General features: G+C 35.1%; 1 protein-coding gene and 1 long non-coding RNA gene across 3 annotated transcripts in view; one reads left to right on the forward strand and one right to left on the reverse strand.

Annotated features, from left to right (window-relative positions):
- LOC126848404 (latrophilin Cirl-like) overlaps nt 1-25438 on the reverse strand; it is a 398190-nt gene that overhangs the window by 359486 nt on the left and 13266 nt on the right. The gene's annotated exons all lie outside the window — the stretch shown is intronic.
- The window catches only part of LOC126850882 (uncharacterized), a 180671-nt gene that overhangs the window by 58646 nt on the left and 96587 nt on the right, over nt 1-25438 (forward strand). For both annotated transcript variants that reach the window (XR_007687608.1, XR_007687609.1), the window contains exon 3: nt 464-924. This is a non-coding gene — a long non-coding RNA (uncharacterized LOC126850882). The remainder of the gene's footprint in view (nt 1-463; nt 925-25438) is intronic.

Consider the following 25438-nt stretch of genomic DNA (forward strand, 5'->3'; position numbering starts at 1 on the left):
CCGGTCCGGTTTAATCTGCCGCTCGCGATCTAATTTATCTGTGGGAGTAATTGAAAGCCTTGAATTTCGGATAGTTTGGATACGAAATCTTTTTCCTGAGAATTGATACGACTGAACAATGAAAAGTTTGATCAGAATTCGCTTTTTTGAAAGTAATTTGACTTAAATCTACTTCAAAAATGTAATATAAAAAAAGCTAACTTAATGTTTAAAGTCGAAATTAATAATAGTTTTGTTAGAAAGTCAATCCTGTTAATAATTAATTCATAAAGACACAATTTAAATAATATATAACATAAAATATCTAAATAAAAACAGCAATGCTATAAATCATGAAATAATTTACTGTTTTTTTCTTGTAATTTCATTTTAATGCGTTATTAACGGTATAAACGATGTATATAAATATCATTTATATACTTGTATACTTACAAATTTTTTTCGTGTGACATCTTTATTTCAGCCCATTAAAAAATATTCTACAAAATGCAACACTTTTGGAGAAAGAAGCGGTGTGCAAAGATGATGTACGAAGTTTCAAACGAGCGTGCGATGAGTGGAAGAAAAATATTAGCGTCATATCGCTTCCTGACTACAGGGATGGTCGATAGGTTGATACCAACACAATATTACACTAGATATAGCGGCCGTTGATCGTACCGACTCTCGAAGTGGCTATGCAAATTAACACGGGCTCTATCGAGCGAGATTGCCCGGAGAGAGTCTCGGCAAAAGAGAGCGAAGGATAGATACGAATAATCAAAGAACGACGGTAGAGATGAGTAGAAAAAGTGACGTATAAAGGAGAGAGAGGAAAAGCCGTAGGGCAAGGGAATTCGAGAAGGCAAGCATCGGAGAGAATGAACGAGAATGAAGAAAGAAGAGGAAGAGGCGAAAGATCAGAAAAGGATGGCAGACGAATGGGTGAGTTGATTTTATCTTATTCAGATGATTCTTCGAAGAACAATTCCGCAATGCAGGGATTTTAGACTAAACTATCGACACGCGAATGATGAAATATATATTGTTAACAAATATGTTAATTTAACTCAATAACGATTTTTTGTCTGATATTTTGTACACCCGTTGCGTAAAGAATTAAATCGAATTCTTGGGCGCGTAAACGACCAATGCTTGCGATAGTAAAAATTGCATATCGAAAAGCAAGCAACATTTGTCACAATAAACGATCTGGATGAAAGCTTTGTATTACAGACGGCGATAAACACAAAAAGTGCTCTAAGTTATCGGGAAAGTCACATGCACGCCAAACGCTCCTAAACGCCACTCGCGGAAAACCCTGACATTTTTTTTATTTTCAACTGACTCGCTCGTCCCGTCGCGCTGCTCGGCAAGAAGTCGCCGAACGAAATTGGAAAAATGATCATGACCCGAGTTCATTTGTCTCCGCCGCGAACATCGCTTGGCGCGACCGCAAAAAGCGACGGTGCGCGACGCGCGATCGATTCGCACGCGCGCGTGTGGAGGCTGCGATCTATATTCGCGACGCGCGCAAAAAGCGCGCTGAATTATTGCCGAAGTTCCCCCGCACGGAATAGCAGAGAGAGAGAGAGAGAAGGAGGTAGAGGAAGACCGGGGAGAGACAGAGAGAGAAAGAGAAAGAGCGAGATGGCGTCTGCCGTCGATTGCAGGGGTTATTTCCGAATGTATATTATAGATATTATCAATTCAATGCTCCTACTGTATGTGGTTACTAGTGAATTAGTTGAAACATATATAGCTCTGCATGCGATATTAGATCGATGCGCCATGACCGTTGTATGAAATGTTGTATGCGATATGGAAGAGGATATTTTATTGAATTTTGTGATAGTATCGTACAATCTTCTACATTTTACAATCGAAATTGTTGATGTCATGTACGTACTTCTCGTGGTTTACGATAAACGTCATTTAATTCTACATTGGCACAATTTAATCGCAATTAATGATCATTAATAGATATTATATCCACATATATATATATATATATATATATATATATAAATGCCTCACATATATTTCATGAGTCCACTCCGAAATGCAATGACGTAAACATCATTGCATTATTGTTATATTAATATTATGATTAAATTGATATGAAAATGCAGTTAATCATTGCTATAAACTACGATATAGAGTCTAAAAATTTCCTATTCTTTATTATTCCTCAATGTCTTTGCGAACAATTGCAAGTATAAAAGACGGGTGTGGAATCAAATGAAAAAATTTCACTGAAAACAATGTCCCGCGCGTTCATAATTTTAGTGATCTCACTGTTACATTGAATTTTTCCCTCGCGGAAAACACGGTCCAAACAACGGGGAATTCTGATCTCGTCGCGATGCACGTCCGTTTCGGTTATTCTTGCAAAACAAAAAATGAACATGGAGAGGAAAAGAATGAGAGAGAAAATATGTGAGTCTGGGAAGGTAAGAAAAGTAGTAAAGAAGGGAATGTGTTTTCTGAAGCGAAACATACGAAATGTACGCCGGTGGTGAGTCCTCTCTCCTGCCCCTCTCTCTCCTTCTGTGTGCATGCATATGTGTGTATATGTATGTGTGGAGAATTTGTCGATTTACTACTCGAAGATAGATAGTTTACTCGAAGTCTGAGCACGAAATGATTTCAAAGCTACGGGTGTGGCAAGTGTTCGCGTTGCTTTTCTTTACATCCCCCTCTTTCTCTCATTCTGCTTTGACATATCCTCTTCTCTCTCGTTTTCTTTCTCCTATTTTGAAGGCAGTCGAGTTGGTCGAATGGAGAGGCTACGCGAAGATCGGGTTGTATTTCATAAAGTGAGAACCCAAGTTCAAGCGCGGCCTGCAAGTTCGCCTGGTCCAATCCTGATGCACTTTAATACAAGTTTTCTATTCGCTCCTCTCTCTCTTCTACCCGCTCTACTTTCTTCTCTTTCTCTTTAGCTTGGTATTCCTCTTGCTCTTAGTTTATTAACTAGCGCCAGGAATCTGGCGCCGGTGCCAGGAATATGACGATGCGTCGTCGCAGGTCGCCGCAAAAACGTGCTTGAAACGAAGTCCATGTAGCGAGAAGACGTTATGTGACACCCGCGCAGAAAGTGTTATTTACGGGCGAGGCGTTTCTAGGGAACGGAGCGCGAGCCGGTGAGTTAACGTCGCCCGAGGAAAAACAAACATTTTAATGCGCCACCCACTATAATGCAGCCGTCGTATGCGCGACGACGGAATGCATCTTTGCTGAAAAGAAGGAAATCGCGCAAAAATTGCGAACGATTAAATTTTTCGGGATCGTGTCTTCATTAAAAGAATAATCTATATATTTCAGAAATCATATTTTGTGCTATCAGATTTTCATTATAAATTTTGAGAATGTTTAGGATATTTTTAAATATATTAAGCGTTTTATTTTCTAAAAAGTTTTACTTTAATTGCATTTCAAACACCTAAAAGACTTATTATAATTTATATACTTAAAGAAATAAAATGTTTATTATGTTAAAATCTTATTATTTATGAATTTTTTAATTAGTTAATATAATTTCTTTCTGTTGAGTAATTAAAAACCAACGCTGAAAGCTACTGATTAACTTACGTGCGTAATTACAGTTAAAAAAAGTAAAGTAAAAAGATACGTTTCATGATATTTTTAGGAGAAGATAATTGCAGCATAATTATAAGATTATATTGTTAATATATTGAGAGTTAAAAAGTTTGAATAAATTAGAATATGCAATAGTATGCAAACTCTGTTAACTAAACATAATGTCGTGCATGATCATAAATATTTTATAAAATATTTAAGAATAATAATTATAAAAATTTATAGAAAAACATAATAATTTATCCAATAATCTACTAAGAGAAGAAAGTGCTTTATATGTTCTTATAACTTTAAGAACTTTTATTTTTTTCATTTCACGAAAAAATATAATAGAAAGCGTCACAAAAGAGACAGTTTTTTCTCGAAAAACATCAAACGTTAATTGGAATCCACCGTTTAATTACACATACGAGCGACCCGAGAAATTAGGTCACCTGGAGCAACTGCTGATGAAAAGTCACCTCATGTGGTAATAAATTAATTAAGCTGACCAAAATTTTCGAAAGTATCACGCAAATTCGGCGTTTTCCGGCTTAAGTAAAGCATAAATTCCCGATGGTTTTGTGTTAGGATCCGAAAAAAATGGAAACGCGCGAGATGCCGAGAAAAATGGGAACGGGTTTTCGTACATAATACTCGACGGTGTCATAAAACATTCACGAAGGTTATAATTTCGAACAGTTTTCCTAGCAGGGCACACGAGTAAAGACCTTTATCCTATATACATACATGTATGTAAACACGTATGTCTACGCGCGCACGTACATATACGCACCTCGCAAACCGTTTTGTCCTATAACTATCTTACAATTTGTTTTTTTGTGTTGGTTGAGAAATTATTTCTATTAATTATTCCTAAACAACTTTTATTTTCATTCTTTTCTCTTTTACCTTATGTTCTGCTTTTTTCTTTTTCGATATTTTGCAAAAAAAATTGGAGTGAAATTGACAAAACACGGCAATTAGCCATTTCGTAGAGTCTCTAAAACACTAAAATAGCTCCTCCCCCTCCCCCTCCCCCTTCTCTTCATCTCTCATTTCTCTCTTGTTTTCTCGAGTTCCCATAATTAAAACACATAATTTGTAAAATCGTTAAAAATTACTCCGTTTCATTCCCACTCATCCCTTGTGCTGATATTTTTTTTCTTTGGTTCATTATTTGCATAAGAAAACGGTGAGGAAGATTATGGTCTAAATTTTAAAGACACATTCCGTGAGAAAGACATCTGTTCGTTTATTTTGTTTATTTTGCGCGGACATAAGGTAAGCGTTAATACATACGTTACTTTTGTATATTAGTATAATTTTTTCTACATACTTGATCTCTAATTTATTATTATTTAAAAATCTTTTAGAATTTCAGTTTTACTTTTCATATTAATTTTGTTCGATATTATTGTTAGTTTAATGGTGTGAAATCTGTAGCAAATATCCGAAATATAACTAGACGAGAGAGGTGTTGGTTCAGTCGAGCCCTCGAGATAGATGGTACGCTGGCAGCATAATTTCAGTTGCAAAAACAAAGGGAGTTAAGCAGGAATATATATGGAGGACGATAATTAACGTAATCTGTTTCCATTGGACGCGCTAGAACGACGGCTGGCATTCACGGCGGGAATATCCAGTTGCAAACTCGAATCCCCGAACGTGAATAAATGTTTTCGGTGGTGGGAGTGGCCTTAATTAAATTATAAATTGCGAGCAATTTTATACTAATTACCAGAGGTATACATTAACAGAGCCATTAAGTCTCGCCGCACAGACACTTCGCGATTCGTCCTACGGACTTTCTTGCTCGCGAATATGCTTGCACGAGTATATTGCACATGACAATAACATATTCTTAACTACCAACGAAATATGAGAACTATAATTCGTCAGAAAATTTACATATTTATTGGCGAAACGCATTAACATTGATCCGCCTGATCAAAATATAAAAACTTTGCTACAATCAATTAAAAAAAAAAAAAAATACAATATATATATTTTTCGTTTCAGAAACAACATTAATTCTGGCAAATGAGATTAAAGCAACATTATCCTAAGCATAATTAATGTATTTTTAAAACCTTACTGTATATGTTATGAATGAAGATAAAATACTTTTATTCGTGTTTCAGCGGGGAAAATTATAGTCACATCACGAACAAAGGTTGGAATAAATAATCTTTAATCATTCGTAATTAAAACTAGTTAAAATTAACAATTATTAATTTCAAGGAATCTTTTTACTTAATTGGTATAAAAATATCTACAATCTTATTAAAGATTGAGTAGATCTTACTGAAAATCGAAAATCTCGGCAAATCTTCTTTACTTATTTTCTCTTATTTTCTTGTGCTTATTATAGGAAACTCTCTTCATTTCCGCTTTTCCTTTTCTACGCTGCAGGCAAATATAATGTGTCCCATAAGTTGACCAATCGTATACTTCTTGAGCGGCTTATCTTGCAGGCGCTCTCCCATAAGGATAATAAGAATATGACGACCAATCAGAGACTAGGGTTTGGCTTACGGCTCGATGTCGTACGCTTAGAACAAACTTGAGCGATCGATCAGAAAACAATTCGGTTTTATGCGACTTCCGTGTGGATCCGATTTTTTCCGGTTAAGTGCGGAGGTTCGATCGTAAATACTTCAAGAGGGCAACATCCTTCAAAAGTCTTGAGCAATTAAGGCTAAGAAAAAAAATTCCAAAACTTTAAAAGAGTTGAATTTAAATATATGTATATGAGAATTACGATTCAAATTTTAATCTTAGATCACATTATTTGTCTGATATATATATATGAACACGTACTTAAGAGTATTTTTTTTGTGTCATTATAGCGCACATTAATAAAAAGTGCCGACCGCAGAGCACTCTCTCGCGCGACATTATCTAAAATAATTTTGCAAACCGCGCTGCGTGTCCGCGAAAGTGCTGCTAAATTCATAAACGCGCGCCTGGCCTATCATTATCGTCTTAACCAGCTTATCCTGGCGTATAATTATGGCGGCCTATTACATCCCACTTTCTCATTTGAATGCGCCAGCGTATTTTTGCGAGCAATAATTTGTGACATCGTTACGGTCGACTGTTTATCGGTCGCGACACAAGAAAAATGGTTGCAGGGAGCATTATTCCGGGCGATTTTATCTACTCGACCGAGACTCATCGATACGCTACGACCGCGTGATGTCGAACCCACATACGTTAAACCTGTTTCAGGACTCGTATCGTCGCATCGCTAAGAGTCGCCGCTTCCTCTAATCGCATAAAGACACTCTATTTCGAGTTCGACTAATATGCTTTTTATAGTCAACATAGATAATTTCAAGAACGATCATGCAAAATAGGTTAATAATATCGATATTAGTATACAGTTAATAACAATATACAATTTTAATATAATATAATTATTGACCATTTGAATAAAATTGATTAATTTTGTTAAAATAGGTAATATTTATTGCACAACATATATTCTATGTGTATGATTTCAATCAAGATATAATATAATAAACAAACAAATTGCTTTTTCCAAAAATAAATAACAGCGCTTGAAAAAACATTCAAATTTTATTTTTGGACAAAATTTTAATTTATAAGATACATTATTAGATGCAAATGATAAAAGCATAAAAGCGTTCAGTTTACTATCTAATTTATTATTATTTCTCTTTTGATATGTCCTGATAATTCCAAAAATCGGGAATATACGACGATAATTTAGTATAGAACTCACTCTAATGATGCTGACGTGCTTTAACGATACCAAGCAGCAGCGACACCATAGTACGAAACGAGCTCGCAGGGCGCGTTATCCCACAACAAGTTTATACATACGAATTGCAACTGATAGAGAAACAAGTTACAGCGGATTGCCAATTGGATTGCAGTTAGCGTCGGGCGGATAGTTTATTCGCGGGCCGCCGATAATCTCGTCGGCGCGTGTGTGTCCAAGCATATCATAAACATATATGCATTCATATATATATATATATATATGCCTGCGAAACACGCGAGCACCATTTGGCGCGCATGTTAATTCAATCAAATCAACCGGCGACGTGCACTCGAAAAAGCCGACGCTGCAAATAAATCATTCAAATGTGGTTCGATGTCCCGTATTACGCGAAAAAGAATCGACACGGAAAAATCAATTATTTCGCAACCGACGCTATATTTTTTTGCAATAGATTTCCAATTATTTTAATCGCGTGTACGCGCGCCGCTGTCACTTATGCAATTTTATTTTTTCTGGAATTGTTTCCTCTCTTTCGAATATTCTTTTTTCCGTTCACACTCACACTACATGGAAATATGAATGATCGTAACAAGAATTGGCAAGCTTTTATGTATGTTTTCTATTGAATTATTAATGACATATTATGACAAAAGATGAGAACTAATTATTTTAAGTTTATGTTGAAAAAATTTTGATTAAAAAGCTATTAACATAAAATAAAACTTAATAAATTTTTATAAAAATTAAGTTTAGAAATATAAATACAATAGACAAAACTTCGTTTATCTATTGGTTAGAGATTTTTTACTTTTATTATTTAACTTTGTGATTTGATTCTTGATATTTAATTATTATAACATTAAATTTTAATATTGTATATCGAAAAATTATGACATTCGATAATCTCCTATCAGATTTTTGCAGAAGAAAGATTGGTCTTATATTTTATTATATCTATAAGGAATTTGATAAAGTTCAATGAAAATGAGATATTCTTTCTGTCGAATGATAAGAGACTGAATAGTCAAAAGAACGAATGACGTAAATTTTGACGTTATTTTATGTTATTTAATTAATTTTTTTAATAATTTCCGAAATACACACACACACACTATATATATTCTTTGTTTTGCTTATATTGCAGCTTTTTATATTAGATTTTCAAAGAATATCGATTTATAACGAAGAGAATTTAAAACGCATTTTGAACCATATAATTTTATGTAGAGATGAGACAATGTCACGTGCACACTAATGTGCAATATCTCTCCAATTTATAAGCGCTGAAATTCTGGATTTTAATCGAGCATTCACCTGGATCACGCGCTTTATCAATCTCATAGAATCCGCGATAAGATGTTCGAGCAGGCTCGGAATCTAATAGACATCGGAAAAAGAGAGAAAGAGAGCGCATATTTGTTCATGCTTTCAAATATTTAAGTCCCGGGGAAGCGCGGTCGGATATTTTGTTTCTATCGAGAAACTGTGTGCCTCCTTTATCTTAATCCCTGAAACGTATCTTGCCCTTAGTCGTTTTCTTCAAGGCCTTTCGGATTTAATCCTCTCCCCTCGCTTACCCCTTCTTCCCACCTCTTTTGCTCGCCATTGCCACTTGTGCGCGGCTCCCTAATAAAGATCCATTTCTCAGCGTTACGACAGGCCGATAAGCAAGGCCACAATTTCAATTACGGCGTTAAGCCAGGCAAGATCGCCGAACGGTAAAAACTGCAAGACTATAAGCCAGATACTAAGCAAATAAAAATCGACGATACGTCCCGCGGGCTTGCACCTTCGTCTCTCCCGTTTGCATCCCTCTCTTGCCTGCCCTCTCGTGGACGGTGCATTTCTTTTCCCTTCTTCGTCGTTTGAGATGAGAGAGAACACGGGGGCGGAGAAGAGCGTGGGGCTAAGGTTTGACTCGTTAATATATCAGATTATGCTGGAACAGCAAGTCTAATTTATACCATAGTAAACTGCGGGCTGCACCTCAGGCTTCACTACCGCCTGCCATTTTTAATACGTCCTTAAAGCGTCTTTTAAAAGATTTTTCGTCCCCACTTCTACGTCGAGAGAGTTGTCCATCCTTTCTTGCTATCTTTCATTTTTCTCTTTCTTTCATCTTCAGCTTGGTCTGCAGCGACATCATGCTGCCTCCAGTAAAAAATCTTTCCGCACTTCTTCTGCATTTCGAGCTAAGCACGATAATGCGCTTAACCGAGTAATGAAATAGCGACAGTATTTTTGCGTCAAGTCTTGCGCTCAAAATTTTCTCTTTATCGTTTTTTTTTTTTTTCTATTATCGCTCTTGAATTTGATAATCTTCTCCTTTACTGAGATTTATGATTTATTAATTTAAGATTTATTAAATATTAGCCATAATGCGCTTAGCTTTAGCAAGTACCTCGACACTTTATCATTTTTATAGTACAGATTTCTCGGTGCTGTACTCTAGCAAGCGTTTTTTGCATCATTTGTGAGTAATCAAAAAAAGACTTTAAAAAATTTGTAATTAATTTCTTTATTTTAATTAATTTATATTTTAATATATATATATATATATATATATATATATATATATATATAAAATAAAATTAATTTAACCTTTCATAAAAGTACATATAATATCGAAAATTATGATATTATTGAACAGATTCACCATAAATTCTTTAAATGATGTTTTCGATACTGTTATCAGCATCGATCATTTTCGGTCCCCTACATCCCATGATAACGATAATGCGTTTAGTTTTAGCTAGTATCTCATATTGCCATTTTTGTAGCACAGTTTTCTCGGTACCCGACGAACGCACTTGGCATTATGCATATTGCATTTCGAGGAAACATCTGTCGCAAATAAACGCATGCTACATTGTGACTGCCGAGGGAACTGTATAATTCAGCGATAACGAATGCGCTTTGAAATACGGGGCCTCATAAAAGCAATATCTAATTATCTAGATTATGAATGAGAGAAATGATGATTTTCTCGCCAGCACAAAGAGGTCACGTAATTATTCGGCACTAAACAGATTACATGAGAGACGAGGGAATTTATTCTGGAACCTCTTTCTACCTATCGCATTACTTTGCTTGAGCGCAATCGATGAATGGCAATGAAGATTGCGTAAAAGCATAATGTTCGCTATAGTAATGAGAAAGAAGCTGCCTCATTATGATTTATTTGTCGCGGTCAATTAGAGCCGGACCTTCTATCTCTCTTCCTACTCTCTTTTTCTTTCCTGCGTTTTCAGTCGCGGCACTGAAGAAGAGAAGGCGATGAAGGAATTACGGACTCTTGTAAAACAACTTAACGGTCCTTTCAGAGTAGAAAAGAGAAAGAGAAGACGATAAAGAAAGAGGATATCGAGTTAAGTAGCTAAAAAAATTGTTATGTCTGAACGGACCGTCAAACAGATGCGTTTTTCTCAGACAATTCGTCAAGCCGATTATTACAAAAACTACGCTGCCTATTTCTGTCGAGTAATCTATCTATAATAGACCGCTCTACTATTCATCAATAGAGACAGTGGCCATAATGTAAGAAACGCTAAGAACACAGCATCAACATGGCATCATAAAATGTATGGCTTCTTTATTTTTATTATCATCACTCGAGATATATAATAAAATTTACGTACTAAGAATAGAAAATTCAGTACAAAGTAATTTAGTAAATAACAGTTATATATTTCAATAAAAATGAGAAAAATATATTTATAATGACATTATATTTTATATTTATTGATATTTTATCTTACTATTCTTTGCTATAGTTCTTCGAGTTTTCATCGAGTAATGTATGTGTAATAATAAAGTATGTGCAATATCGATTTTAATATTCTAAAAACAAAATATAAAAAATATCTTATTTCGTAAGCAATCACAAAAAGTTAATGCTTCATTTATCACATTCTACTTGTGTGAGTAATCAAGACTACTCGTACTCGTGATTCACAAAAATTCACGCTTTCAGTACATCATTGCGGGCAATTAATTATGCGCGCTCGCGCATCATTATAATCATTATAAACGATTGCGGACATACATTAGGTGCATGCGTGTGTATGTGTATACGCCTCGGTGTGATTGCACGGTCGATTTATAACGCTCCATATTTGCGGCCGTGATTAAACATTGTTGCGAGGTGATTACCCAGAAACGACGATCCTGGCTCGAAGAAGAAGACGGCCTTGGTCGATAAATCCCTAGCGAGAGCTCGATTTCTCGCGCCCGATCCCGCCGCCGCCGCCGGAGTTAACTCGCGAGAAAGGTATCTTAAGCGCGATTAAATCGCCGTGAAAAAGTGGCGCTGTGTAGGCTCGATAATTTACTAAAGAATAATTATTGTCTATTCACAGCGCGGCTCTCAAGGAGAGGCACTCAACGCGCTGCGGTGCAATGCGACTCTCGCCTCTCTCGCTCCCGGATCATCAAGCGGACCTTGTCCCTAATTATAAATCTCATTAATGAAGATTGATTTCAAATTCAACGTCTGTAATAAGCGTCGATTCATGGCGCGGCACATAATCACGCGCCCCCGCCCTGCTATTAATTTCTGTTAAAGGTCGTTATCAGAAGTGTTTCCTGTCTTGTCACGAGTCGCAATTACTTAATCGCGGAATATCGCCTCGTCGCACGAGTTATCGATAAATCATTTGCAACTATTTCTGTCGTGTCATACTTGTTTATCGCTGTTAGATTCCGCTCGATCCGAGCATTCTTCATTTATATACAATTCGCTACGAAACTTTAATAATGTCAGGAATATTCAAGTTTGTCTCGTTTTTCGCATTGCCATACTTAACATTTTTAATGACATGTCTTCAATGACAAATTTTAGATTAAAGAAAAAAAGAGTTTGAAACATCTTTCATTTAATTTTGCATTATTTTATACTAATAACGAGGAAATTTGCGAATAAATATATATGTATGTGAATTAAATTTTATGCAACAATGTTCACACTAAATAGTACGCTGGTAAATCTTATAATTTGTAGGCAAAACTTACTTTTTTGTATGACTTAATATTTTTTTATTAAGATATTCTGTTATACTTTAATATATTAAATATTGCAACGTATTTATTATAGCAATGATAATATTAGATAACATGTTGCTTGTATCTCATCAAATCATTATATGCATGTTGTATGTGTGTATGATTTGATTGGAGTGAGTATTATTATCATCTCTATGATATGAATAATATGTGGAAATATTTAACTTATATTAAAATAATAAAGTAGCTTAATCTGTGACTATATATATATACGATAAAAAAAAAAAAAATATATATATATATATATATGTATATATAGTCGTAGCGAAACAGCATAATTATAATCTTTGCTTCATCGCATAAAGACATTTCATTATGGCTTGCCTAAACGACAAAATTAGAAGGCGGCAAAGAAAGAGACGCGTATCGACGACTAAATGCTATTTAATATCAGCGACCCGGTTTAATTAAATCAAATAGTGATGATAACACTTTCGACTCTTCCACAGACAAGAGATGTGGTTAAAAATGCTACGACGTTGCCGAAAGTTTGTTACACAAAGCCCATTAGGCTTATCGAGATAATTTTCCTTAATTAGTTTAATACTCATACGATTTAACTCGCCGCTTTGCTTAAGATAGCACAAAAGTACAGTCGGTAATTTAAACTTTTCAGACTGAAAGTGTTTACATTAGAAAGCATTGGTAGGAGATCCTCATCTTCGAGGGTTTCTGCCCTAATTACGCTTGAACTGTGAAAGTATAAAAAAGAGACGTTAACGTACATTGCTCATTGTATGAATGTATGCAAACATATATGATTTGACACGGAAATAAAAAAGGTTTTTCGAACTTTACGAATTATTTATCCAGTAGAAATGTCAATATATATATATATATATACGCAATGCATTCGAACGATTGAAAGGTTTTTACTGAAACAATAGCGGTTTAAAAAAGGATTTTGTATTTTATTAATGATTATTTTTATATAGTTCATTGTCAGAGTTTATTCAATTAAAAAGTATCATAGGTCAGTGAAATTTTTACGGACAAACGGCAGTTGACCATTTTCATGAGAGCAATTGTAAGCTTGAGCCTTTTTATCCTGAAATAATAACTTCATTGATAAATTTATATAGAGAGTATATTACAGTTATATATGTATATGGTAGATAAAATATATACACTTTTATTTAAATGTAACTCGAACATCGAAAAATGTTCATATTTATTTCGAGAAACGGAATATCTAAACAGCTTTAATTAAATATAATTGTATTTTCTCATTATATATATATATATATATATATATATTATATTATATTATTATATTTTCTCTATCTTTTCTTTAAAGAGAAAATGCGTATTATAGAAAAAAATGTATAGATAATATAGAAAAATAGAGGATTATACATGAGTATATACTTCTATATATTTGAATAATGGTAAATATATTTTTAGTTGAAAATAAAACCAAAACAAATATTGCAAAATTTTACAAATAGTTAATAATCAAAATTAAAATTGTTTTTGTTTTTAACAATCGTTCTTATTGTTTCATTATTTATTATATATATTATATTAGTAAATATTATATTATTATATATAAAATTATATTATTAAAATTATTTTAATTAAGCATGTAAATATATATTTTACAGAATAATTTGCTAATGCAAAATTTGAGAACTTTATTAGAAAATATAAGAGAGAAAACGACGCAGGACAAATACGCCGAACAGTCGCAGGACAAATTCGTCTAACAGATTAAATTAATTCAAATATTTGCGAGACCAGACGAACGTTGATGTCCGATTCCATCTCGCGATGTATCCATATCCTAATTTTCTTCCTACGTTGCGATATGTAGCATAAGGGCCGTGGGCCGTTTGCCTACGCGGCGGAACGAAGGGCGCGGCCCTCGGACGAACAGAATAAAGAGATCGCATATGTACAGGGTGCATCAGAAATTTGAACATTTCCCCTTGGCTATCATGATTCTTGATTTAATATGAAATTAAGCTTTCTTCAATGGAAATTTCATTGAACACTCTATTAATTGCAACTTTTCCAACTTTCGGCATTGAGTAGCTGGAGTAATTAAATGGAACTTCTACTAAAATGAAGTGCACTTAATATTGAGTGAATAAGGAACTCCCTCCCCTCCACCACACTTATAATCTTGAAACTTAATTCATCGAAATCTCTTAATATTCGACGTAAAGTAACTATGCCATTTATTAAACTCGTCCCAAAAGAAAATTTGAAATTTTTTGGTGATATACTAAAGAAATAAATTGCAAATATTACACACACAGACATTTTATATTATTAAACTATTTTAACAATTTGTGTATAACTATATTTCTTGAAAAAAAAAGTGTCATTGTATCTTATTCTCATTCATTGTTTAATATTCAACATTAAATATTTTAATAATTAAAGCTTTAATTAAAATTTCTTTTGATCGTAATTTATATATCGTAGGTTTTTTATATACATTTACATCTTAGTACTTCAAATTAGTACTATAAATTTTCTAAGCTTAATTCACTAATACTAGATGTGAGGAAAGATCTACTCGAAGAGTCTATGAGCCAATCTCTTGAAAGAATCTAGTTAGAGAAAGTGTGTGATCTTTGACACACCCAATGTACATGTTTGTAAACCGTAATTGGACGCGGACGAGATCGTGCGTTGAAATTCTCGGCCGTGTGGGCTCAGTCCTCAGGGAACTATTAGTGTCCGATTAGAACCAAAGAAGAGGGAAAAGGGAGTACGATGAAAGTCCGAAGGGGTCAGTTGGCGGATTCCTCTTCGAAGTATTCCCCCGCATCGAGATAAGGAGAAATCGAGTTTTCTTGGCGGAAAGTATCGTCGGCTAGGCTTGCCGAATCGAACCATTTCCGCAAGTAAAGATGACTTCGATTTTAGCGTGTAACCATTCATTTCGTGCACCGTGCAGATAAGCACCGTAACGCGAACAGATAAGCCGCATTGCGGTCGCATCGAGACGTTAAGTTTTCTACCGTGTGACACTTTGACCCTTTAAAAATATCTTATGCTTGATAGCAAGCCAAATCGGGATTATTTTACTCGGAGGAAATTGCGAATCTAAAAGGTGAAAAAAATTTTCAAAGATTACGTAAAACACCGATAAAAAAGAAATATGTAAAATAGAGATTAGATACATTAAAAATAATAGAGCGAAAAGTGCATAACATATCTATTTTCTCTAAAACAAACTTAATAAAATTTGGACCTCATAAAAATATAAATTTATTTAAAATTATACACATGATGCACATGATATAAAATTGAAATTATCGCAAGATGATAGTAATCTTGCAATAATGCTTTATACAATAATAATACTATTATTAGTAATATATAATTTTATCATCAGCACAATAGAAAAAAATCGCTTTTGTTGAAGGCAAATCCTATAGAAAAAAATCAAGTGGCAAATGCGTTGCCTGCCCGCTCAAAGTATGCGTTTACATCCATCGTGATGTTTTATCTCACAGTCCGCTTAAAAGTTTAAATTAACTTAATTCGGTAGTCAATTCGATATACTTGTATTCGCACTATCGTGCTTAACCATCTGCTGCCGTATCGGAATCACCAAATGTTTCTCCAATATACGATCGGTTAATACAAGGTTTCCTTAATCTCGTCCATGTCGAGATTGCAAAAAGCCAACGAGTGAAAAAGAAACGGCAGAAAAAAGGGAAGGCGAGAAGCATCGACGAAAGTGGATGGGAGAGAGAAAGAGAGAGAGAGAAGGTGACAGAGGCATAATGCCGGAAAAAAAAGAAAGGAGGAGAACGGAAAGTGCACGTGAATGGGAGATGAAGGCAATGGGCGAAGAAGAGGAGAGAGAAAAGGAGGAGAAACTCGCTGCGGACCGAATCGATTGGAAATAAGCCGATTGCTACCTGCACGGAGGTCCGCGTGCAAATCTCGTCCCGTTCGTTCTGACACTCGAGACCCGCAAAAAAACGCCGTGGAACGCGAAAAACGAACGAGCGACCGCTTTCTTTCGCCTGTCGGAACGCCGCGCCGAGCCGCGGCTGTTCTTCGTTGCGTTGTGTCGCGCCAAGCCGATGCACGGTGCAGCGAAGCGCGATCCGCACTTCCATTATCTGTGAGTGAAGGATGCGGTCGCGAGAAGCTTCTCGTACGAGAGGCGCGATATAAAAGGGATATGTGTGTGACGGAAAAGGCAGGGAAAGAAAGCTAGCAACTACGTTTTAAATTTCACATATCATTTCATATCGGCTTTAAACCTATATAAGCATGGTTACAAATTATAATATTACGAGATATATAAGAGGAATGATAGCAAGTTTTTAACAACGTAAAAAAATATAAAAAATTGTGAAATTTGAAAAACAACGATCATGGGGAGATATATTTTATTGGCTTGAAAAGTTCAATATTATTTATAAAATTTTGTCTGAGAATATTCATATTCATATTTTTTCAGTATATAGGAATATATTGGACTCATATTATATCTAGTTTAATTTTTATATAATTATAAAATTTTTAATCTCATTGAAACATTTTGGAGATATCTCTGATAAATAGAACGATGAATTCAAGAGGATACATAACGTATTTAATAATATTAAAAGAAGAGCAAAAAGAGAGAGAACCAAAAACTTTCTAATTAATGTCATCGTGAACGAGATAGTTTAAATTAACTTAATCGACTTTACATGTGCGCAAATGGGGTAGACGCTTAATGTGTTGGACATCGCGCGAAGAATGGACGATGTAACAAAGACGAAGGAAGAAGGGTTACGTACGTGGAGCAGTATCAGTGGAGCAGAATCGAGAAAAAGATAACGCGGATGATCAAGTCCGATGACGGACAGCGCAAAAGGAGGGTATGCCGAGTGCACTTCTATTTATTCTGAGAAACGGCTCCATTAACGAAAACGACCGGACAAACGAATCCGGCGCGACCGCGCGCCGGTATCGAAGAAACAAAATCGGTTATTTCCTCGCCAATGCAGCAGCAGTAACAGAAGAAAGACGGAGGAAGCGGGAGAAGAATGGAATTCCGTAATCTAGAGGCAGGTGAGATCCCCGGGAAGCAACTGGAGAGAAAGAGATCGAGACTTGACGTTTCAAGTACGCGCGCCGAATTAAATGACATGTTTCACACTTGTATTTTACTCTTTCTATTATCTAATAAAATTAAGGCGAGTGAAAAGAAAATTTGCTCTATTGAGATTGAATAAATTGAAAAAAAAAAAAAAACACAAGTAAGATTTAAGAAAAAAGTCTCTGTCGAGCAAACTTTATCTTATCGCGAGTTGAATTTCATAATTAAAGAATTGGAAAGCAGTATTTGAAAGAATCAATTTTTGTAACCTTTCAACATTTTTCGCAATCCTCGCGAGACATTAAACAGCTACGTTCTTGGAGAAGAATATTTTACACACGAGCATTTCAGCATTTTATACACATCTGGCTTTCAGTAAAAATATTTCCATTGATTTATGCAGAATCAGGCTATTATAATAAAGGCGTTCGCGTGTCCCAACGACCGTACAGGATTTCCAAGGCGATTTAGAGCGACGTAGGGCTACTAATTGATGGCAGGATGCGACAACGTTGCGAAACGTAACGACAGGCCGTTAAACAGACGACCTGCGCTTGTGCTTTGGTGCAAATAACACGTCTTCAGCATGTAGCTACCGATCTCACGCGGGTTATTCGAGACGCTTGTCGTAAGGAAATCCTCGTTAACGTCAATACCCGTCGCTGTTATAATCCAACGTTGCCTATCTCGACGTTTTCTCTCCCTCGTGACGTTGTCTTCTTTTTATTGCACGCGTATGCTCCGGAAACTTTCTGGAGTCGGCTTGTTCGTGGATAATGGGGATATGCTACGTTTCACTCCGTAAATATGTCTCGCGAAGAAGGAAAAGTCAAATGATGAACATGACCGAGACGCGCGAGGAATAGAGAAGAGAAATAAAATCGAACGAGCTCCCTTTCATTCAGCAAATCGTATGAATATTTTTAGTTAATGGAGTATGTGCATACTACTATATATGTATATACGCGTAATACGCGTAAATACCTAATGGAACAATCGGGAGCATGTGTTTGAAGTAAGATATTTTATATATATCTGCACTCTTTTTCGCATCCTTCTTCTTTATTATTATTCAAAATTATATATAAATTGACATATACTCATGTGAAGGAGTCGACGATAATAAAAATAACAGATAGCGTGAAAGAAAACGTAAAAGTAGATAACTATGTATGAGAAATTGTATTTTTGGAAATTAATGACAAAAACTGTCTTATCATATGTAGTGCTAAATTAATGAAAATAATCCGCGCGTAATTTCATACAAATCCAAGACTTTTTTTTACATCTCTAAAAATACGTAGCAAAATTATAGAGTTTTTTTCATACAATACGATTCTTATATTCCTATTGTCATTATTAATTGTTATTAAGATCATTATTTTTTGTTATTAAATTACGTTATTAATTAATTTTATCTGCTATTGTTATATTATCGTTGTTTTAACTGATAAATATATTTATAATAAATCAATAATTAATATGTTAATAGATGAATAATCGGATTTCAAATTATACTCGCGCGGATATAAAGCCAAAGAGAATACATTTTAATACAAACCAAGAAACTAACAATAAGCACAAAAACGCATAGTATGATCGCTGATGAATAGCGGCAGAAAAGTCGCATTAGAGAACGCTTGGAATAGAACGGAACGGAACGGTACAGGAGACGATTGGCAAAAAGGTCTCTACGTTTCGCTTCGACTCGGAAAATTGCCGCGGCGCGGATTAAGAAGTGAAATAGCTTTTATTACGGCGGAACGGTAGCTTCGCATTCTGCCGTGCCGAATGAAAAAAGACTGCGAGCGCAATGGATGGATAATAATGCCAGTAACTTGCGCGTTTCGCGCTAAACGCGCCAGTGTATAGTTAACTATAGGTATATTACGGACTTTTAATAACCGGCTTAACATTCTCTTTCTCTTTCTGTACATCTCGTAGGACCTTGTATAATGCATGTGTAACCTCTCGTTTTAACAGTGATGATCCAGTCGTCCAGAGTGATTGGGCGGACAATTTTTATTCTCATTGTCATAACGTGAGATTAGATTTGCGATTGACTTTGTACTCGAATAAAAAAAAAAACAATTGCGAAATCAATTATGCGATTATAAAAGAGCGTGATGAAATAATAGCTGTCTTGAATTTATCTCTTATCAGTCATTTTGTCTTATATCTATTTTTACTATGACTTTTTTTACATATTAGAAAGGATATATTAGATTAAAGTTTGCTATCGGACTATACAATTCTAAACTTTATTCAATACTGTATTATTAATTTTTACCTAATAAAATCAAATTTGATTATATATATATATATATATATATATATATATATATATATATATATTATAAATTTTAAAATAAAGCAAAATAAAAAAAAATAAATGGGCAACAATGGCAAAAATATAATCTACTAATTGTAATGACATTGTTAATGTTCATGTTATAATGAGAATTCACTTTTTCGTAATAAATACAGTTTTTGTAAAATGTGAAGAGACTAACGAAGTGCATAATATTTAAAAAAAAGAACTTTTTAACGCGCGCGCGCTCCAAGCGTCGATGCAATGCAAAAGACAAGCAATAAAAGTCTGGATGCAATTCTGGACGCTTTGCGTCAACCCGTATTCGGAGGCAAGGCTTGATTGTTTGCGTTACGTGCGAACGTTCACTCTATGATATTCTTTACAAAGAAAAGAGAAGAAAGAAGGGTGTGAGATAAAAAATAAAGATAGAATGATGAAAATGCAATAGGCTATTCGTGCGTTTTTTATACGTAAGATGCAATTTTTATTAAAAATTACAAACTAATTTTTCCTTTGAAGTTAACCCATAAAAGTCTAAAGAAACTACAAAGACATTTCATCTGCGAAAGATTTTCTTTTTTGATAACAGACGATCGTACTTTTTAATCGCAATAGTATCGAACGATTTTTCATTCGTGCGGTTATTCCACTAATGGAACCATTTCTCGTGCAAGGGAATTTCCGTTCGTTTCGCGTATTAATGTGCTAACAGTGTAACACGTATCTTTACTTTACGTTTGCGTTTCGGGGCGATGCTCGTAGTTTATCATTCTGTTACTCATCTGCAATAGCTGAAACGAGCTAAACCGCATGTGAGTGGCATGACGAACGAATCGTCGCAAATCTCAAAGCCTTTAACTCGATACGTCATATGTAATTGATCTGGTTTTAATGAGTTGGCTTTATCAAAGAGCGCGTATATCGGCGACGATAAGCCGACATTAATATATATGCGTTAACGATCGAGACTATCACTGATCAAAATATTACATAAATAGTGTATCATAATTTTTATTTATTTAATATGACGTTTATACATACTAATATTTTGATATTATTTTATTTATTTTCATCTAAATTCTCTTAATAATGCAAATATATTTATAATGCATTCCGACCAAATAAATTCCTACGCTTTCTTTTTCTTCAAGAGAGAAACAATCCCAAATTCTCAGGCACAATCCCAAATCACTTTTATATCCTCCAAAAATTATATTACAACGACACGCGCGATTCGTATGTAAACATAGTGTTCACGCGCGTCGAGGGATTCGAAGAATTCTCGCGACGGTTTTCCAGCAAGCATCGTTCCAGGATTCCGGACTCGTGTACGTATCATAGATTTATGCGACAACGCGAGTGTCGTAGATAAATCGCTGTGCTAAAGTACGGGTGCGAAAGTTCGTCTGTTCGCCGGGCGAAAAGGTTGCGCGACCGTCCGGGTAACGCGCGTAATGCGAGCAATTTATTCGTTACAGCCGGGTCCTGATTCAAGTTCAACGCGACGCGACCGCACGGTCCCCACGATGCCCTCTTATTCAAATCGCATCTTCCAGGAGCAATTTTCGATCACAACAACGGTATTGACAAAACCGTTCCCCTCATGCAAAATGCATGAGGACAGATTTTTTTTTTCTCTCCTTGCTCGGCAAAACCTTTCGCCGCGACGGAGGCGAAAAGCAGCCGTAATCTTAAAGCCCGCGAATCCCGAAGACGTCAACGTCGCGTCCACGAGGAAAATGCGAAGCTCCCGTCCCGTCGTCCCTCTGCGAGAACCACCCGCACGCGATACACGCGTCTCAGATTAAAGTAACACGTGTCTTTCGCTGGAAAGGATTATCATAAGAGGACATCTCGAGAATGGAATGATAGACTTAAAGAGAAAAGATCTTAAACGTTTTAGACAGCATTACATTAGACTGCAAGTCCTTTTTAGTATTGATTGCTATTATTTAATAGTAAAATCTAATATTATGTACACTTAGCGTTACCGCAGTACGAACATACAATTTTTTGTAGCAATCATCGTTGGCGCAACATGATATTTATCTTCGCGTATTTTCTGATATTTCACACATATCTTTTTAAGGGAATCAGAAAAGGCGTGCAATTTACATTCATTGCAAGTAAAGTGTGAAAAATTCAGAGATAGAATGATGCAACTATACGAATAATATCCGCAAACAATGGCTCATTATCGGGCATCCAAATCGCAATCGCATGTACTTTAAACACTTCTCGGCATCGTCGCAATTATGCCGGCGCATCATCAACGTCATTACACATAGTTGCACACACCTTCTTTCCCTCGTATCGCCGATCAAAGATACACGCAACGTATAATTTCCTCACATTCGTTGTCGCTCAAAGAAGCGTTAGCCCTTCGAAACGTTTCGCGTGACTTTCATTTCGATGGCATATATATAAAAGACACCAAGCTTAATATAGACATCGGGAGTATTTTATAAAGAACAGTATATATAGGGTATATTTTGTGAGTCATAAGAATTAAGAGAGATTGTGTAGCGCATTTCGTACAAAATATATAATAAAAAAATACATCTTTTTGCAAAAATTATTATATTATTGTAAAATATACATTGCATTCCATGAGAAAAAAATTACCGTCTATTTTTATAATAGATGTTTATACATAAATCTTAATTCTATTTATTAACAATTGACTTTATAATGTAATAGTTAATGGTTTAACTATATAAAATTAATATGTAAATAAAGACGTAAATAAGAAATGCATCAATTTACATCGCTCTTTACATTATTATGAGAGAAGGAAAAAAAAATATATATATATATATATATATATATATATATATATATATATAATATACATACGCACACATTTTATTTTTCATATATATAAATATTTTAAAAGCACACGTGCATTCCCTAAACATATTCAATTTAAAATAAATACAAAATTTAAAACCAATTTGCTTCTTCTCATAGGAAGTCATTCATTTATTGGTCCACTTGCGTCGCGTGTGCTAATGGAGTTTGCTTTTTTAATATCCCGTGAGCGCAATTCTCGATATTCGTTATTTCATCGGTCTTTATTTCGATATAACCGATTCGGCTTCACAAACTCAAAGCATAAACTAAACTATTTCGAATTGCAATTATCACTTTCAAGGTAGGATGCTGATGCGCTTCTCTGTTCGGAGCTATACCAGATCACATTTAAGTGAATTTTTTTTGAAAAAACATATATTTAATTTTTTTATAATTATTTTTACATGTTTTTTAACAACTTAAAATATGATTATTTAAAGAGAATTAATGAATTGAAGAGGCAACAATAATAACAACAAGAATGATCTCTGAGGAGGTCGGAGCGACTAGTTTTCAATTTGATGCTATGAAAGTTTTTAGATCCGTCCCTGTGGGCGAGACTCGTTTTTACAATCGCGGTGCCCTCGCGACTCCCGCCGGCAATTATCGTATATCCGGTGCTTAGAGCCCGCAACATTTAAGAGAGCGCCCGTACACGAGTACAGAGAGTTGCAACTCTGAGAGGATAAGAATGCATCGCGCGCGGCCAATTACAGTGCAGCCGAGAGCGGCTCGCTTCTCAGGACGATACTTCGTGTTTTGCATACTGTATCGCTCCTCGTCTTCTTCTCGTCTCTATATCTCCCGGCCTTGCCTCCGCGTTTACTTTTCCTTTCGAACAAGTTGCTTCGACACGGTTCGATACGCTTATGAGAGTCGCGAGGCTATCACCTACGGTAGCCATTTGGAAATTTACATTTATCATATTCAACGTCTATAAGCTACATTTCTTACAGCGCTAATCAGGTAATATCAATTTATTCAATAAATAGAAAAGTAACTTTTTATGGTTTATGAAACATTTTTAACAATTTATTGTAGACGACCAAGTAGCCACATAGCAAACGTTACTTAAATTAATAATTCGCAAAAATGAAATACTTGAATGATATTATTTCGATATTTATTGCATAATATAAAATTGATTATACATTTTAATTTAAGAAAATTAACTATAATAATTGTATACAGTTTTTTAAATTAATTTATTAAAAATATTCCATAATTTTTTGGTTAAAGCTCTATATAAAAACAATAAGCAAACTTGTCTTTTTAGTTAATTTCACGTGGAATTTATTTTTCTATAGAGTTAATTCGAGATTTAATTTGAAGCATTTAACTTTGTAAATCAATCTTTGATCAAATATCTAAAGAGTGATCGATTTCAATTTGGAAAGGTAAATTCATAAAAGAGAACGCTGTAGTTTGAAACGGTTCGTGTGTGCATAAAAAAATGTATCATGTAAAAAACAACAATATACCCGTACGATCGAAAGCGTGAAACGAACGAATTGAGATGCGAGAGTAGTCACAGCGAGTCCGGGCCTCCCCGAGAGCGTGGCGGACGTTACTCTCATAGTTATTATTCACTCTTTCACCTCCCACGCTCGGCTTTTATTCGAATACGAGTGCGCCGTCCGGGGCGTCATAACTGCACTCGATCACTCGCCAGACGCCGCCGCCGCCACGTATTTTTCTTTTTACCGAACAATGCGCGAATATCTCGTGGCACATCCTGACATTCTTATGCTAAAGAAACCGTCGACGCCCGATTGCTTTAGGTCGTTTAGGTTGACATGATTTTCCACGTGCGGTCGACTGCTGCCGACTTGTTCAATCATTTGTTGTTATTCTTGGAGATTATGTCTCATTATTACTTATTATTATACTGCTTTTTTTCTTATTATATTTATTAAAATAAATTCCAATGATTTATATACAGAAGATTGAAAAATTTCTCCATTTTGCTGCGAACATTTTGTAACAAAATTTTATAGTAAAAAGGCGAAATTTTTGGTAAGCGACTTTCACACGACCATGTATGTGCGCGCGTTACAATTACCTGTGCAACTATTGAGGGGTTAACGAACGAGCCGCTGTTAAATTGCGCGAGCTAGCTACTCTTGCCTTTCTTCTCTCGCAAACACAACGACGCGATGTAAATGCAATCGTGCGAGTGTGTGAGTGAATGTGTGTACGCGATGCGATGCGTGCGTCGGACACGGCTCTATTTTATGCCGAGTTAACTCCTGTGAGAAAAATCCGCATTCAAGGCCGCGTGGTGCTAAATGCCCTTCGACAACGCTTTGGCACATCTTCGTCAATTTTACCGCGATGATATGCGCGAGAAGAAAGTTTGATTCTTATCGAAGACACGAGAAAAGAATAGTTATTTCTGAGATTCTTCTTTTCCTATTAAATTGAACTGTTCACGGATTTATTATGAAGGGGTATATATGTTGCTACTTATAATCGTATTGATGAAAAACAGAAATGTGAAAAAGACATTTTTTATCTTTAACTTAATTGCTATATAATAAAAATGCAAAATAGTCCCTTGCGAAAAAATATTCTATTTTGCATGTTAAATCCATGACGATTTAAAGCACAATAATCTTTATTTTATATCTTTTAATTTTGACTCTCTCTTAATCTATTATGAAATGTCAAATAAATAAAGATCATTACATTTCTGATCTATCTAAAAATTATCGGTTTTAAAATAAAAAAAAAATATATATAATGCAGCAGTGTGATTCGATTTCAATCATGGTTTATTCATCGATAACTCATCAATTTCGTTAAATGTTATTCGGGGGGATGAGGGAGGAGGGAG

Source organism: Cataglyphis hispanica, chromosome 1 (genome assembly GCF_021464435.1).
Source record: "Cataglyphis hispanica isolate Lineage 1 chromosome 1, ULB_Chis1_1.0, whole genome shotgun sequence".
Classification (NCBI taxonomy): Eukaryota; Metazoa; Arthropoda; class Insecta; order Hymenoptera; family Formicidae; genus Cataglyphis; species Cataglyphis hispanica.